Source organism: Chiloscyllium plagiosum, chromosome 6, assembly GCF_004010195.1.
Source record: "Chiloscyllium plagiosum isolate BGI_BamShark_2017 chromosome 6, ASM401019v2, whole genome shotgun sequence".
In the NCBI taxonomy this organism is placed as follows: Eukaryota; Metazoa; Chordata; class Chondrichthyes; order Orectolobiformes; family Hemiscylliidae; genus Chiloscyllium; species Chiloscyllium plagiosum.
In genome coordinates, this window is record NC_057715.1 from 57,944,727 (window position 1) to 57,962,874 (window position 18,148).

Sequence of the window (18,148 nt, forward strand, 5' to 3'; positions counted from 1 at the left end):
ATTCCTCTAAACATCACATTGATTTTTAATATTGTCACAACAAATAACTGTTTCTACAAAATAATGACCTATATTGCATCAGCAAAGCAATAATTGTATTTTATTCTAAGTATTTTAAAAACAAAAATAAATTGTATTTCAAAACAGAATGTGATTGATATAAGTTGTTTTGATCAATATTTGTTCACTGTTAAATAGTTTAGTACACTTGTAATATCTGGTATTTTGCTTTTTGCATATTGATGTATTTATGAAAGTGTACCTGCATTCAACAGACAAGTAGCAGCCATATTAATTGTAATGTAATTATACTGTTCAAATTTCATCAGTTTTGGTAATAATAGAAATCTTCCATTAACCTTATCCAAATATCCTAAGAGATAATTTATTCAGACTCTTTAAACCAAAATACAGGTGAACAATTAAAGTTGACAGATGAAAAGATCTTGAAACTGACTGAAGAAAAATGTCAGCAGTGAACAAGATACAAATCAAATATAACATTTTAATATTATTTCTAGGAATATTTCCCATATCGGAGCCAAGCACAAATGGATTGTTTTGTTTTGCTTTGGCTCACAAATTACTATAGTTGATAGTTTTATAGTTGATTGCAAGCCCGCCTAGCTCCATTTATGTACCTCTAGAGTGGGCCACCAGAGGTCAATCAGGAGTGGAAATCAACATCCATTAAGACCATTTGTGTTTTCCTGAAATAAATAGTGCAGAATCTTCCAAGGGATGGCAATCACACTTCGATTGCCACTACACTCCATTTTACTTACGTTATCCTGGAGTTACACATTTCTGGCCTGAATCCCTGATTTAGGTTTTCTTTTGAGAAGTGAGGAGCGTACTTGTTCAGAAAGCGTTCTGGTGCAGTGATGGATCTGCACTGGAGACTAAGCACTGTTTTTACACCAGTCAATGCTGTGTTCTGGGGCGTGAATGAAAAGAATAATTGACAAGCTACAACAGAGATCAGGGTAAGATAGGTAAATAAGGGGTAGGGTGGTAAGTGGTTCAGCAAGTGAGAGGGTTAGGTGCCAGGAAGTTGAGGAGGTAGGGTGGCAAGTGAATGAGGGGCTCGGGTGACGTAAGTGTGATGGGAGTAGGGTCACTAGTGTGAGGCTGAAAGGTCCCAGGTGGTGACTGGTAGTGGGTTGAGAGATGGTATGGCGGTAAGTGGGTGAGAGGGTAATTATCCAGATATATACGTGAGGGAATAGGATCTCAGTAAAGTCAGTGAGGGATTACACTGGGACAAAGATGATGATCAGTATGAGTAATTGGCAGAGCAACTTTGTAGCTACCTATGAGCTAGAACAGGTTTAATCCTTCTGGCATTTCCTCAATAACCATCTAGTTAATTTAGTAAGAACTTTCCAAAGTCTCCAATTCAAACTGAGAATTGAGGATATTTTCAAAGGATTTCAGATTTCAGATTATTGCTCATCAAAGACTAAATATCCCAGGCAATTACTGTATAGTGAGCATGTTGAGTCTCTCAGTGGATGTCATAGTACAGCTGTCAGGGTAATTTGAATTGAATTGAATGATTTGTTTTCACTTTATATAACAAATGAACACTGTAATATGTCACCATTCTCTGGTGCCATTTTGAGTTACAGAAGATATTAAGATATAACTAAAATGTAACTAAAAATGAAGTTCTTCCTCCCTTCTTGTGCTCCGCTTGACATCGGGGCAGGTGAGCGGGCTCATGGGGAGTTGGGTGTAGAGGGTCTCCACAATGGGCTCCATGTCCATCAATGCCCTTGCATCACAGTCCATTCCAAGCGTCCTGTTCCAGGGCCACCACCACTACCGTTCCACCAACAGGAGCAGCACACCTATGCCCGACAGGAAAATCTGGGCCTAAGTGTAGAATATGAAACCATTCAACCAATCTTTTATATTAAACTTTACTGTCTTACTAGGAGCTTTTTTAAAATATTTTTGTTGTCAAAAAGGACGATTTTAATTTCAGGAAAAGCAGTCCAGAACTGTCTGCCACATGTTTATCGTGAGGTAATATTTCTTGAAAGCAATATAAATTCATTATCAGATTGCATATATATTAACTGTGACAAAACAAAAACTTTCCCACTCTCTTTACAAGAATTACTTTGTATTTCTCAACAAGATATTGTGCACTTAATAGTCCAAAAGTGTCTTTTTGCATTGTTCATTTAGTTTGATTTTCTCTAGCATAATAAATGTAAAAGAATATTGAATTCTGTTGTCATTGTATGTTCTGCCTTGGAAAAGGGATCAAGCTGTACTCCAGCAGGAACTCGCAGTTGTCTTTGGTTTCAGTTGCCCACATTGAATGTAACAATCTGAATGAGATAACAAGAACACCAAGCTCATCTACTGAAAATCAATTCTGTAAAGCAATTTTATTAGTTGCTGCTGCTGCTTATAGATTCTCCTGTCAGGAGATCTGCTGTCATGGTGTGCTACACTTTTCACAAATCCATTGGAGCCCAGCTGCAGTCATTCTGTGACATCTGTTATCCAACTGTACCTAGGTTCACACCACTTTCTGCTGCCCTGTATTTTGCCTTAAGAAGGAATCTGTGCTGTTTGACAGCTCTGAGCAAGGCCAAATTACTGACATTTTTATCAAATACATTCAAACACCGCTTTATTTGTCTTATGAAATTTTTAACACTAGTTTTAGCATCCACATTCAAAGGTCTTTATTTTCTTTCATAGATCTTTATTTAATGTCTTGGTTTCTGATGGATACAGGAAAATGGATAGAACATAACATTGTATTTTTCTTGTTGCAAGCTTAGGCTTCCTTGTTGTTAGCATTCATTTCAACTTCACAAGATTATTTCTGGATATCTCTATCTTTCTTTGAATTTCTGCAAAACATCTGTCATCATTTCAAGACTGCTATTGATTAATGAAAACATAACCCTTATAATTTTTTAAATAACATACATTTTGGCATTTATAAGACAATTTTAATATGTTGTTTTTACTAATGAGGATTGTCATTGATATTTTCTGTCAAGCCTATCCAACCTTTTAGAACAAGCTGCCAGATCCATGTGCCACAATCACTGAGTGGGCATGAATGAATTCTTTTAAATGAGCCAAGCAGAATCAGAATTAAATATCATATTGAGCATAATTAAATTCTTTTGTAATTAAACTTCTTAACCATTTATTGATAGTGTCACAATTATTGTAGTCGTGATTTGGAGATGCTGATGTTGGACTGAGGTGTACAAAGTTAAAAATCACACAACACCAGGTTGTGACAACCACCTGATGAAGGAACAGCGCTTCGAAAGCTAGTACTTCCAATTAAACCTGTTGGACTGCAACCTGGTGTTGTGTGATTTTCAACAATTATTGTAGAGTGTGTAAAAAAAAATTGAACCAAAGATGTAAGCATTTGTCAGTTTTGGCATTACTTGGTATATTGTTGTCTATTTCATATTTCCATATTTCAAAGGACATAAAGAACAACAAGATGTGAAATTCAAACAGTCATATAACATTTATTTGGTTATCTACTTTTCATTTATTATCTGTCTGACCAGTGATCCCACACTGGCTATCCAAGTTTCAGCCAGGACTCGCCAGACCTAATGTGGTCTGAACTGTTTCACTGTGATCACTGTCTATGTCAGTCAGTTTAAGCAGCTTGAACACTGGTGACCTTTTACACGTAGAATCACTACAGTGTAGAAGAAGGCCATTCAGCCCATCGAGTACACAGCAACAGTTTGAAGAGCATCACACCCAGTCTGACCCCCCTGCGCTATCTCTGTAACATTGCATTTCCCATGACTAATCCACCTAACCTACACATCCCTAGACACTGTGAGCAATTGAGCATGGCCAGTCCACCTAACCTGCACATCTTTGAACTGTGGGAGGAAACTGGAGTAGCCAGAGTAAATTCACGCAGACATAGGGAGACCATGCAAACGCCATACAGAAAGTTGCATAAGGCTGGAATTAAACCCAGGTCCCTGGCGCTGTGAGGCAGCAGTGCTAACCACTAAGTCGTCATGCTGCCCTTCTTCTGTCACTCAGCTTCATCTGCATCACAGCAAGCCTTCCATCTCCCAGTCTTATGTGCTGGAACAGTAACTTACTCACTTTGTTTTCCATTATTTCTAAAGTACCATCTGCGTGCACAGGATAATTAAAGCTGCTGTGATTAAAATAACTTTATCAGTAAGGGAACATTTTTTATATGGTTCTAAAGAAGAAGGGTATCATCAGGAGTACATTTGATTGAGGACCTGCCAAACTACAATGAGAACGTCTCCTTCCAGGTGTACATCACATTAGCCAGGTTTAAAGCAGAGTTTGGTGATGTCTTGGATGATATTGGGTTATCAAACATTCACCACTATTATTCTGTTCTTGTAATGCAGCACTTAAGTCTTTCCTAGTCATGTAAGTTTGATGTTATGTGTGATCTTCATGATACCACAGGGGATGCCAAATTTGTTATGGGATCTTTTAAATTTATTTGCAAAAGATTCTAATCCATAATGAAGCTTGTGTTTATTGCAATAAATACTATAATAGAAACTAGCCTGCATAGATGAAAACAAGAATGTGTGATGCGAGTCCTCATCACTCTTTACTTACCTAACATCGCATTGTACATAGGCTGCCTGTATAGTGCTGTTTACCAACTACATTGGAAAGCAGTCTAATTGAAACTTCATTTTCAGGAATGGTAAAATCAATAATGAGCATTTTCTATACTTTGCAATCTGCTTTGCATACTTTATAACTAAATGTTAATAACTGATCATATACTCTGGCTTTTAGATACATTAATTTTTTTTGTTGTTGTTTTTGATGGAATAAGAGGCTTCCAATATGGTTCAATTACATGATTACGAAAAATCTAAATAAATAAATTGATAGATCATGCAACCTAAGTTTTGACCAGCGCATTTTCGAAATCACTTTCTCTTCATTGATGATAAGGTTGACATTCGGAGCTTTACTTCAGTCACCAGTTTTTGTGAAATTGATCGTTTGATGGTTATCTGTGTCAGAAGACATAATAGCTTGAAACTGTTTTCCAGTTCTACTAATAGGAACTACATCTTTCCAATTATGTTACCACCACCAAAGAAAAACAATGTAACACAAGTATTTTGAAATAAAATAAAACATGTCAGGTTCCAGCTGTGGAGATCTATTTCTTTGCAATGTTTTGCCACTATGTATTCTGTATTTTTTAAAAATCAGGATCAAGGAATTGCCTGGAACGTTCTGCTAAGTACAAATAGTGTAGAATGTAAAGCACATAAATGAGCATCTGAGCTTTGAGCTTCATTTCAATTGATTTAATTCGGTTTGATGGTCTATTGTCAGTAACTAGGCCATCTTCATAGTGCTCTATTTTGTTCATTTAAATTACATTTTACTTCGACAGATTTCCACCCAGTTTTATGATTTAAATGTACAAACATGATTCTGCTGAATGTCTGGTCGCATGCTATTTCCAGCATCAGTCGCATTCAAAGTTTAGTCCCAGATGAAAGTCAATTACATCATTGACTCTTCCATTCACACTTTAAATTAGATTGCCCTTTAATGTGTGGAACTGTTTGCAGTTCCTTGATGCGATGTATTGAAATGTAAGTAGTGCAAGTCTTGAATATTCTGAACAGACATTTAATCAGCTCTAAAATACTTGAAAATTCAAAATCATAGCAGCTAAAGAGTGATAAAGCATGTAGGCAACCAAGGTCATGTTGTTCCCTTGACAATTTTCTCATGTTTTTTGTTGGTTTTTCATCCTTTTTATAGGCCCCACCACTCATTTTTGTTCAGTCTATACTTTTTGATGTTTTAATAAATAGTGTTTTAAAGTATATCTTTGTTTTTCAAAATGTTTCTAGTAAACCTAAGTATCAGAAGTGATCTGCATTTAGTGGCTCCCATAGACTGCATGCAAAGGCATGTCAAGCTGAGGCAGCAGTCAGCAGTCAGATGTCAATGGAAGCAAGCCGGTACACTAAGTACAATCTCATTTCTCCCTTTTCACCAAGAAGTTACATGCACTATCATCTATCATCAGTTGCTCGATATACATAGTCTCAAGCAAAATTATCATTCATTAACAAAAAAAGTGCTGACTCTAGTCAGTTCCATTTTCTTTTCTGCATGTGCATGATAATTAGTCATTAAATCATACTGGCCTCCTAATGGTATGTGTTCAAGCTGTCATTGGCTATTTATCTTCTATCTGCTTGTTCCTAGTGTGATGCTGCTTTTCTGGTAAATGTCATTGCTCTGGTGATTGCTGTTGCTGTGATCCATTTCCATTGCTAGATATCTGCTTATCTTTGGAACTGATGGCCATGAACTGTGCAGGCAGTAAGATCAAATCTTCCTCATCAGTTGCCTGCATTGCAGATACAGCTTCTCTAGTTATATGTGATGATATATCTGGTCATTTATTTTTATTGTATATGGTCAAGGTGATAACTGCTCAACATAAGTGCCAAGTTGCCACATGGGCTGACTCATCTTGAGAGCATTGAACATTTGCTCTCTGACTGACCATCCGATGCTCAGCTCTGATAATGACTGCAGTTTTATCAACATGAAATTTGGCCTTATGTCATTTCACCTTGATTTTGTCACTTGCACCTGTCACTGCTTCTGGCTTCAGTAGTTTCTTTTGCGAGAGTAGTTTGGGTACAGGATGACATTAGTGTTCATATTTAATTTCTTTCAATACCTTCAACAGGTGGGTTTCTTGACTCAAGGATTGCCTTGTACAAACCATGCTGAATTTGCACAATTTCTTTATAATTCCTTTGACAAATTTCACCTCTGCCTAGCCTTTCAATTTGAATAGGGATTGTCTAAAGGTCATATATGGTATTATGTATTAAAGTTTTGAATCTTTTATGAAACAATTGAGTTCTTCACTCATGAATTGAGGGCCATTGCCTCTCATCAAAAGGTTTAGAATAGCATAATGACTGAAGTATGCTTTAAGGCATTCTACAATTTTTCTGGTAGTCATTGATGTCAGCTCATCTAATTCTCAGTAGACATAATATTAGTTGCAGGTAACAAGATAAGCAATTCCCATGAGAGTAAAGAGATCCACTTCAAGCTTCATCTGTGGTCTGTCTGGGGTTATGTATCATTAGTAGCTCATTAGCTTGCTTAGCTTGATATTTATTATAAGAACTACAATGGTTGAAATGGTTCTTAATCCCTTTCCTCATGTTTGGCCAGTAAAGCACTTCCCTTGCCTTCCTTAAACTAGAATAAATTCCTTAAAACCTTGCATGAATGTGCTTCAGCATCTCTTTATTCATCTCCATTGGGATTTCTTTGTGCAAGATGCTATCTTCACTCCATCACTTCATCTCTGACTGCTCCATACTTTCTTATAGGAACAGGTGGGCCCTTGATGTTTTCAGACATTCTTTCATCATTAGTTCCTGCAACAATTAAAGAGTTGAATCTTTCTTGTGTAAGTTGCTTGATTTAAGCAAGATGTTTATCTTTAAGATTTGATATCTCCAAATTGTTATGGAATGTCGAGCTGTTGTTTCTCATTGAATCTGAGATTTCACAGTCTGCCTTAGCACTCTAAACTTTATTTGTAAGGAGTAATGCATTGACTGCATATTGGCAATTAACATCTGTTTGTTTTGCTCATATGTCACACCTTGATGATATCTCTGCAACTTTATTTGCAGATCCTTTGAAATAGATAGTGGTGGTTTCAGGAAGATACTTTGAAGTGGCTTATAGTTGGACTATACTGTCATTTTGTCTGTTACAAACAGGAGTTATACAACATGGAAACAGACCTTTGGGTCCAACTTGTCCGCAGCAACCAGATATCCTAAACTGACCTAGGCCCATTTGCTAGCATTTGGTCCATATTCCTCTAAACACTTCCTATTCTTATACCCATCCAAATGCCTTTTAAATGTTGTAAGTGTACCCATCTCCACTACCTCCTCTGGCAGCCTTCCATACACGCATCACCTCTGCTTGAAAACAGGTCCCTTTTCAAATCTTTCCCTCTCACTTTAAACCTATGCACTCATGTTTTGGACTCCCTTACTCTGGGGAAAAGACCTTGGCTATTCACCCTATCCATGCCCCTCATAGTTTTATAAACCTCTACAAGATCACTTCTCACCCTCTGGCACTCCAGGGAGAATAGCTCCAGTTTATTTAGCCTCCCCCTATAGTTCACACCCTCCAATCCCAGCAACATCCTTGTACATCTTTTCTGAACCCATTCAAATTTAACATCTTTCCTGTAACAGAGAGACCAGAATTGAATACAGTATTCTAAGACTGGCCTCACCATTGTCCTGTACAGCCATAACATGACTTCCCATCTCCTATTCTCAGTGCACTCACCAATAAAGCCAAGTGTGCCAAACACCTTCTTTCTCACCCTATCTACCTGCGACTCCACTTGCAAGGAACTATACACCTGCACCCTTAGGTCTCTTTGTTCGGCAACACTCCCCAGGAGCCTACCATTAACTGTGTAAGTCCTGCCCTGGTTTGCCTTTCCAAGATGCAACATCTGACGTTTATTTAAATTAATCTCCATCTGCCACTTCTTGGCCCATTGGCCAGTCTGATCAAGATCCCGTTGCACTCTGAGATAACCTTCTTCACTTGTCACACTACCAGTTTTGATGTAATCTGCAAATTTACTAACTATCCCTCATATACTCACATTCATATCATTTATATAAATAACGAAAAGTTGATTAAAATGCTGAGAAGCAAAAGCCAAAACCTTTTCTCTATTTGAGTGTATCTTTGTTCATTTTGCATTAACATCTTGGATACAATGCAATTGGTTGTCGATGTTGCATATTTGATGTTCCAGGTTCTGTTGCGCTGAAACAAGGTGACTTCATCATTGACATTGTAGTACCTCAGCATTGGCATTGTCGGCACTAGCTGTTTGATTGTGAAAAAAGCGGCTTTTTGCCCCAGTGTTACTCCACATTCTGAGCAATGAGGTTGTGTAGAGGTTTATATAGTGATGACAAATCATGCAAGAACTTTGCTAAATAGTTCACAAATCTACCAAATATATACTGTCACATCTGTTGGTCTTTACCTTTCTAGTACAACTCTCACCTTGTCAGAATCTGTGAAAAATCCTTTACTTTTTCTATATGACCAATGTTCTTGGCATCAGGCATTTTCAATTGCATATGTTTCTTGTTCAGTTTTAGAATGGCGAGCTCTAACTAGCAATCATTCCAAATTCCGATTGTGATCTGCAATGACCTCTTCCATTGTGTCTCCAACTTCACAGACCAGCAGGTCATACATCTTTAGTTTTAATTCTGGAAGATCATTGACTATCTCATGCTATCTACATTAATACTTTTCTGATATAAGGGCAATGCCACACATGTGCAAACATCTATATTTCCCAATTGTGACCAGAATGTAATTAGAAAACTGTTGCTTTCATCCAGCTACATTTGTTAATAACATCTTCAGCATGGGAGGTAGTAGAGTCCTTTGCCTCAACAAATTGTGGCTAAATTTCATCAAAAGTTTTATTGAAATCTATTTGATCTCAACATGTACGTTTTCACTGTCTCCATGCTGCTAATCTGGTCCATACATGTTGTCATTATCTTGAATACTCTGTTCTTTTCTTAGCCATTTTATTTTGTCTTTCAGGCTCGATTTAGGGCAGCTAGAACTTGGCGGAAGCTGCATTGGTCTTACATTTCCATATCATATTATGATCATATTATCATTGGAGTTATGTTCCCCAGGAAGACATCCAAGACCTGTGGAAACAAAGAATCCCTATAGTTTGGAAGTAGGCCATTTGGCCCATCGAGTGCACACCAAAGCTCCAAAGAGGCACCCATCAAGCCTTTACATCCCTGGATACCACTGTTGGCAATTTAGCATGGTCAATCCACCTAACCTGCACACCTTTGTAATTAGTCAGGAACTAGTCAGTAGCTTAGTGGGCTATGAAGTACTTCAGTCCCTTCTAGGGGAATGTTTAGAGTTATTATTTTAAGCTTAGTTGAGCTTCTGCTGAGATGAATGGATTTTTTGGTCACCTTTTACTATCTGGAACTGCAGCTCTTTATCCTTTCCATTGCATTAGGCTGTCAGCTTAATTTATCGATAGAGCATTTTTGCATCATATAGGTTGAACATCACTTTCAAGGACTTTCAACTACTTTAAGCCACTTTATACAGATCTGTAAAACTCGTGATGGTGCATAAAGCACCTGTGTCAACTGACACTTCACATTCACTTGATGCTTTCCTTCTGTGGTCATCATTCTAATAGTCACAGACCATTAAACCAACAATATCACCTTGTTGAATGATGTAGATTTATTTGTCAGAATCATTCATGATATCTCTCCCAACCGCTATCTTCATAGGGTTATTTCGTTCATTTTTATTCGAGCACTTGGATGTAAAGTGAATCAGCTTCTTGCATTTAGAATGTTGTTTTCCTCACACTGTACACACTTCCTTTCCTTTAATGTAATATCTTCCACAGAATTTACATCCTGCCCACTGGTCTAATCTTTCCGCTGACTCTTCTGCAAATGTATCTTCCTTTTTCCTAAGCTATTTCATTTAACCTAGAATGTCTCTCCAGCATAATACATAACCTCATCAGTTCTCCTATTAATATGCTGTGGCTGAAGATTGACAATCGTAGGGCTTTTGCTCATGTCAATACCTTTCTTGATCTTTTCTTTCTCAGCAAACACCCTCAGCAGGATTTGTTATGCCTAACACTATATATCACTAATGGGATCATTGTTCTTTTGTCCACACTGTCAGGATTCAGCTAGATGTATGAGTACCATCACATATTTATCAATAGTTTCTCTTTCCCTTTGAGGCCTAACATTGAACAAATATGTTTGTAAGTAACATTAATTTAGAGGTTAAAAGCATGTCTTTAAAACCTGCAAAATGTCTCCTGTCTGGCTTTTCTGCTGTTCAGTGAAATACAGGCTGCAATAGAGGTTGTAGCACTTTTTCCTCAGCACCAGGAACAGGACTGCTTTTATTTACTCAGGGGGTTTTAAAATTAGACCTGTTGTTTTGCCAAAGAGAGTGAAAAAATCCAAATATGTCTCATGTTTTTTCATTTAATTTCCATGCCATTAGGGTATGGAAAATATACAGCCATTTTGGTTCATCCAGAAATTCAAAGTTGCAAACTTACTTTTTTACATTTTCCCTGCTGTTTTGTTCAGTAACTGGCTCTCTTACAGCTCTGGAAGTTTACATGTTTTCTATTGCACCATTGCTCACACCATGTCACAAGTATTTTGTGTTTAATGGTTCTCACAAACTGCACATAAAGTTGCTCACAGCAGAGGTAGCACTAACATGACTATGGTGAGCCAGCCATTACACTAACTCATTACACTCCAACTTGTTACTGCAGAATTTTCACTCTTTGTTATGGACTGAGTTGTGGCAAGAAAGGTGGTAATATACGCACAGTGAAAAAAACTTCAGATAATCAGTATTAAGAAAACTTTTCCTGATTTTCCCCTTAAACCTAAAATTGTAAGATTGAAATCTTGCTATTGAGTGGCCACCACTTTATTTCCATGCATTTGCATATTGTTTAAGTCCCAACTCACCTTAATTTATATGTCACTTCCAATGTCCCTCTGTTTCACCAAGGAGCTAAACTGTGCAAGTGATTTTGCATGTAAGTTAGAGTGGTTATGTGGTAGCTGGAACTCACCAAATGTTTGTCCCAGCAATCATGTAAATATTTCTTCACAATAATATCCCAATAAGCTCCATGGTCACCATCCTCCTCACCCCATCGTCTGCATAAATTGCCAGCCTCACCACATCACGATGCCTCCTCTCTGACTAACTTATATACTACTTCATCTCTGCCGGATTGCTTTGCATACAGGGACATACAGGCATTAATGGCTCTTGCCTAACTTTCTTATTGAGTCACACAATTTGCCCTTGCTTGCTTGCAGGCTGCCAGTCTTTGTAAAGTTCACATTGTTTTCTTAGCACACACTCATTGACTTCAGCGCTGACGTATGCATTATGTTAAGTTTAGAGAATTCAGGTCATCCATAGGGGTATAATATGAGAGTGGTATGAAATGAAATCTCTCATGATAGCCAGCAGGTTGAGAGAAATCTTCTTAAATCTCCTTTTGACCTTTTCATCATCAGTAATCATTCAATATTTGAGTGCTCATAAAATGTTATGTAGGTCTAAAATTCTTGCGTATCATTTAAGATAGTATTGAACCTGTGAGCTGCAGCACTTTGTGCTGCTTTTCTTATCTGACCAATACATTATGAGATCAAGTTGATCAATATACATCTCTAGCCTTGAGTGGTAATGCTGTACCTTGAAATACTGGCCCATAAAATTAACTTTTCCCTCTCGAGATGTGAGGAATTAATCCTAATTCTGAGCTGTCATTCACAAAGTGTATTAAAGTGTGGAATGATGTGTACAGGCCAAGCCTGGATTGCCCTGTAAATTGCACTTTGCCTCAGTATGGTTGACATTAAAGTGCAACATCTTGGATGCTGTCCTTAACATTATGGTTCAATGATCCCTGATGTCTGAGATTATTGACAGTTAAGGAGCTGATTTCTTATGAGAGTAAACAATTCTTATACATTTCAACTGCTGTCATCCTTTTGACATGTAAAGGAGCTGCTCCTTGTTCACAAAGGTTAAAGGCATCAAGGGGTATAGGGAGAGTGCAAGAATATGATGTTGAGAAGGAGGAATGGGCATGATCATATAGAATGGTGGACAACACCTAAAAGACAAATAGCCAACTATAATTCCGAATTCTATGGCTGATGATGCAAGTGAGGTAACCTCAGTACACCCAGAGGCTTCTCAGGACATTCCCAAGGTATTTAGATGCTTCAAAGCCCTCTTGTCCTGATATTCCTAAATTCAAGTTGTGAAGGATGAGCCTGTATCTGTGTAGAAGGCCTTCAGAAGGTCTGGGCACTCTAGGTCCAAAGGCTCTGGGGATAAATCTTCAAAGCCAACAGGCGAACCACACAGAAAACTCCCTCTATGCCAGCTTGGAATCGGGATTGTTCTTCAACATAGTGGGAAGTAGAAGAAGAAGGAAACTTTCTGAAAGCATGTATCAATACTTCAACACCAATGCAAATAGTCCTGCTGCAATGCCAGCCACTTTCGGTGTCAACACTGGGTCTTCTCAAATATTCCGTGTTATAAACTTCACTTGTGGAGTGAAAACTCCTTGGCAACAGCCTGCTGCATTTAAGGGGTTTCAGTTCATCAGCATAGAGCTAGTCTGCAATCATAGAAAAAATTTAATGTACTTTTGGCAAATCATGGCTCCTAGAGCTTTTGAAATCCCCAGCCTGCTTAATGGGTGGATCCTTGGTGACAAGAGTTATCCTTGGCTGATATTGCCAATTAGACAACCCCAAAGTGAAGCAGTGAAGGACAACATTCAAGCTCATGCATAGAATCATAGCACGGGGTAACAGACTCTTTGGTCCAATACATCCTTGCCGACCAGTTATCCTAATCTAATTTACTCCCATTTGCTATCACTTGGCCCATCTCCCTCTAAATCTTTCCTATTCATATACCTATCCAGATGCCTTTTAAATGCTGTAATTGTACTAGTCTCCAGTACATCGTCTAGCAGCTCATTCCAGAAATGCACCATCCTCTGTGTGAAAATGTTGCCTCTGAAGTCCTTTTTATATCTTTCCCTTCTCACCCTAAACCTTTAGTTCTGGACTCCCCCACCCCAGGGAAAAGACCTTGTCTATTTAGCCCATCCATGCCCCTTATGATTTTATAAACCTCTATAAAGTCACCCCTCAGCCTCCGGCACTCCAGGGAAAACAGCCTCAGCCTCTCCCTACAGCTCAAATCTTCCAACCCTTGCAATGTTCTTGTAAGTCTTTTCTGAACCCTTTCAAGCTTCACAACATCCTTCTGATAGGAGGGAGACCAGATTTGCATGCAATATTCCAAAAGCAGCCTAACCAATGTCCTGTATACCTGCAAGTGACCTTCCAACTCCTATACTCAGTGGTCTGACCGATAAAGGAAAGCATACCCAAATGATGCCTTCACTATCCTATCTACCTGTGACATTACTTTCAAGGAACTATGAACCCTGCACCCCAAGGTCTCTTTGTTCAGTAATACCTCCCAGGACCTTATCATTAACTGTATAAGTCCTGCTCTGATTTGCTTTTCCAAAATGCAGCACCTCTAATTTTTCTAAATTAAACTCCGTCTGCCACTCCTCAGCCCATTGGCTTATGTGATCTAGATCCCATTGTACTCTGAGGTAACCTCCGCTGTTCCACCCGAAATATCATAGGGCTCATATCAGACACCATTGGGCTTCTTATCTTGCCTTTTCCTATCTGGAGGAAGTTCTGAGATACACTACAAAGGGTGCCATGAACAGTAGTGGTCTGCAGTACATTGTCATCTGATGCTGTAACATGGACAGATATTGCAAGAGGAAGAGCATGAGAAACATCAACCTTCTGCACACTCTCACACCAGGAGGTCAGAACTTCTGCTTCCTTCCAGTTAACCTTCTACTTAATCATATGATTCTGACATCATTACACTATAACATTACCATTATCTGCTCCTGTACTGAGTACAGCTTCCCCCTTTGATTGTTACTGTTCTCTTTGTCACCCAGCACTCTCAATTCAACGCTCAAGACACCACAATTGACAGAACTGACCGTCACCCTGTGAGTTTTATCCAATTTTAAATTGCTGCTTGACCCATCATCCCAATTCCCTCACAGGATCACCTCAGCCTGGCTCTCCCTTTCACCACACCTTCCAATACCCAAAATTTCTCTCTGTTCACGCACTGGCACCTCATATCCTTGCACCCAAACACCAACCTCGATAGACCTGCTGGCTTCTGTCACGGAGTTCAACACAAAAACTTGTTTACCTTAGTCACAACTGCACAAAACTGCCTGTTAGGTTTCATTTTTTAAATGAGTGTCAATTATGTGTCATGAGATTCACATGTATTGTTAACTTTATCCTGCATGTAAGACTCTATTGAAAACTGTTAATTGGTATTCATAGAATGCGAATATGTTACATGTAAGAACCTGCCACTGGCTGGTGTAAATTCTGACATTCCATAAATATGTCATTAACTTTGTCACTACATCCCAAAACAACATCAGGAAAATGAGATTTTACACTTGCCTAATTGAGTCATTTCACATATGTTTCCCACTCATATAGGCTCCATAAAGTTCCTCTCAATGTTTTCAGCAAACTGAAAATATTTATCAATTTATAAAAATGTGATGATACATAGTGATAGTACTTATAGGATATAAATATTACTATGATAGGAATTCATTTTTTGAAGGAATTAGAGGTAAGAGAAATGCTGAGCATTTTATAATGGATACCGGTATTTTAGTCAATTTAGTAAATTCATTATTAAATTTTGACCACCTCAGACTTGTGCAGAGAAATATATAAAGGAGGCTTGTTGCACTATGCTCTGCAAAATGCACTCCACTTGTTTTATTCATTCATGGGATGAGGGCATCGCTGGCCAAGCTGGCATTTATTGCCCAGAGGGCAGTTAAGAGTCAGCCACATTGCTGTGGGCCTGGAGTTACATGTCGGCCATACCAGGTAAGGATAGCAGATTCCTTCCCTAAAGGTCATTAGTGAACCAGATGGGTTTTTCCAACAATGGATTCACGGTCATTATTGGACTCTTACTTCCAGATTTTACTGAGTTCAAACTACGTCATCTGCAGTGGTGGGATTCGAACGTGGGGCCCTACAACATTTACCTGGGTGTCTGGATTACCAGTTTAATGGTAGTACCATTAGGCCATTGCCTGCAGTATAAAGTCAACTTTCCGTTGACTATCAATTTCATCAAAAAAGACATTCTGAAGGAGCACTTTCACAAATCCATCAATAGAGAAGCTCACATGCTTCATCTTTTAAACCAGTTCATTTTTAAAAACTCAGTCCCTTGACCCTGGCTCTTGTCCCTTCTGATTTCAAATTCGACAGCATTCAAGAACTTATGATTTTGAGGTCTTAGACATAGGGAGCATAAGTCTACTAAAGGCCAAAGGAAAGGATGTGAAATGATGTAAGTGGACAAGGGATATACAAGAGCACTGCTGCCATAAGGCCATTTAAAAATTACAATGTCAGAATAAGTAAAGTTTTTCGTATAGCTATAACTATAACAATTCTTCAAAAGTTAATTCTTGTGCTCTCAAATCACAAAGAGAAAACCTCTTCACATAGCTGTTACTTCTGTTTGTTGGATTAAGGAAGTATTTGGTCTTCTCAATTGCTTATTCTGATCTTCAGTAGCTTATTAATAATTTAGTTTCTTGCTTTGCAATTGATCAAAATTCCTGCCTGTCTAATAGTTAGAGTAATTTCACTTCAGTTTGAATTATAAAGTTTTCTAGCTATAAATACTGGATAAAGATGAAGGTGTTGTGCTTGTAATATCCAATTTGACAACAAATTAGAACACTTTGTACTTTTCATCTCTAAAAACAAATACATGAATTCAAAGATTTCGGGGCCAAAATGTCTAGAAAATTATTTTCAATCAACATCAAGCAACTGCTTTGATTTGATTACCTGAACATCAGTCACTTTATACAAAATAAACTGTTTGAAGTTATGTGTTCTGAGTCATAGAAATTTCAGACATTTAAAGCAAACTTTTTTCAGTTATTTCAAATGAAATCTATCTGAAGCAAACTTTTTTTAATTATTTCAAATGAAATCTATCTCCCAAACAATACCAATGAAATGTTGTCAAATGTGATCATTCACTGATGGTTCACTGAATTTATCCATCAGCAACTGCTATACAGAACAAGTTTGATCCTGGTTTAAATCCTGGTTTAGTTGATCCAACTGGTCAAATGGGTGCCCTGGAATCATTCCTCAACAAGGAATTAGTGCCTTCTGGGTCAAAAAAAAATTAATCGCAAAAACAGCCAGAAGAAAGCAAGTGAAAATGTGATAGAAAACTGGAGATCAAATGTATTTACTATTATGTTCATTACTAATAAAGGTTACCATTAAGTAGTAGGTACAAAATATATGGGTCATTTTTATGTTGTGATAGAAATTTATTCTTTTCATTTATTTTTTAGAAAATTATGTTCACTGATGTTGAGCTGCTATTCTGCTCTGAGATAAAAGCATATCGTTTCTTACTACTTGATTTTTAAAAAAACAAATGGATATAATGAACCATTATAACAGACCCAAACACATGGGACACAGAAAACATTTACATTTCTGTTATATTTCATGTTTTTGATCTCCCATCTAATAAGAAGATTACATTTGTCACATATGAATTGCATGAATCTGAAAAGTTGTTAAAACAACAGTTTTATTATTTCAGCCAAACATTTTAATTTTCCCGTCTTGCCAATTTCCCAACATTGCATGCTTTGTGTATTGTTTCATAACATTATGTTAAATAGCATATTTCATCTTCTTTTAAACATGTCCTTTTTGTGGGCTCGATTTAATATATGGTAGCCACTGCTGATGAAGGATAATCATAGCATATATTAGCGCTAATGATTTGAGTGTAACAAAAAGCACAAGTATTCTCACCTAACATCATCAAGCAAAGATGGTTTGCCACCTTTTGCACTGAATACACCATAACCTTTATTCAGCTGATATGAGTTAATGTAGGAAGTAATTTTGCATTTTCTTTTGCATCAAAATTTATGTAATCCACTATGTGCTCAAAATTTGCCTTTCTTAACATGAGTAAAATCTTCTGTAAATCCCTAAGTTGAATTTCCCCTTCCTCAGCATTCACTCTCTCTTGTCTAACACCACTTAAAAGAAATATTGGCATTTGAAAATTTGTGATATCCTAAAAGTAAAGTGAGATTGTGTGACAAATAGGCAAAAACATCAATGAGGAGGAATGACCTCCGGATTCACTACCAGTGTCCTTGAAAGTACATCCCAGCATAAGGCTGAACCTGACAAAAATGCTATACTTTATAAATATTAATATTTGATTTTTCAGATACCTCATCACCATAAGGTTT

The 18,148-nt window shown here is 37.7% G+C and overlaps 1 protein-coding gene across 15 annotated transcripts in view; it reads left to right on the forward strand.

Moving 5' to 3' along the window:
* Window positions 1-18,148, forward strand: part of dlg2 (discs, large homolog 2 (Drosophila)) — a 968,837-nt gene that overhangs the window by 885,952 nt on the left and 64,737 nt on the right. The gene's annotated exons all lie outside the window — the stretch shown is intronic.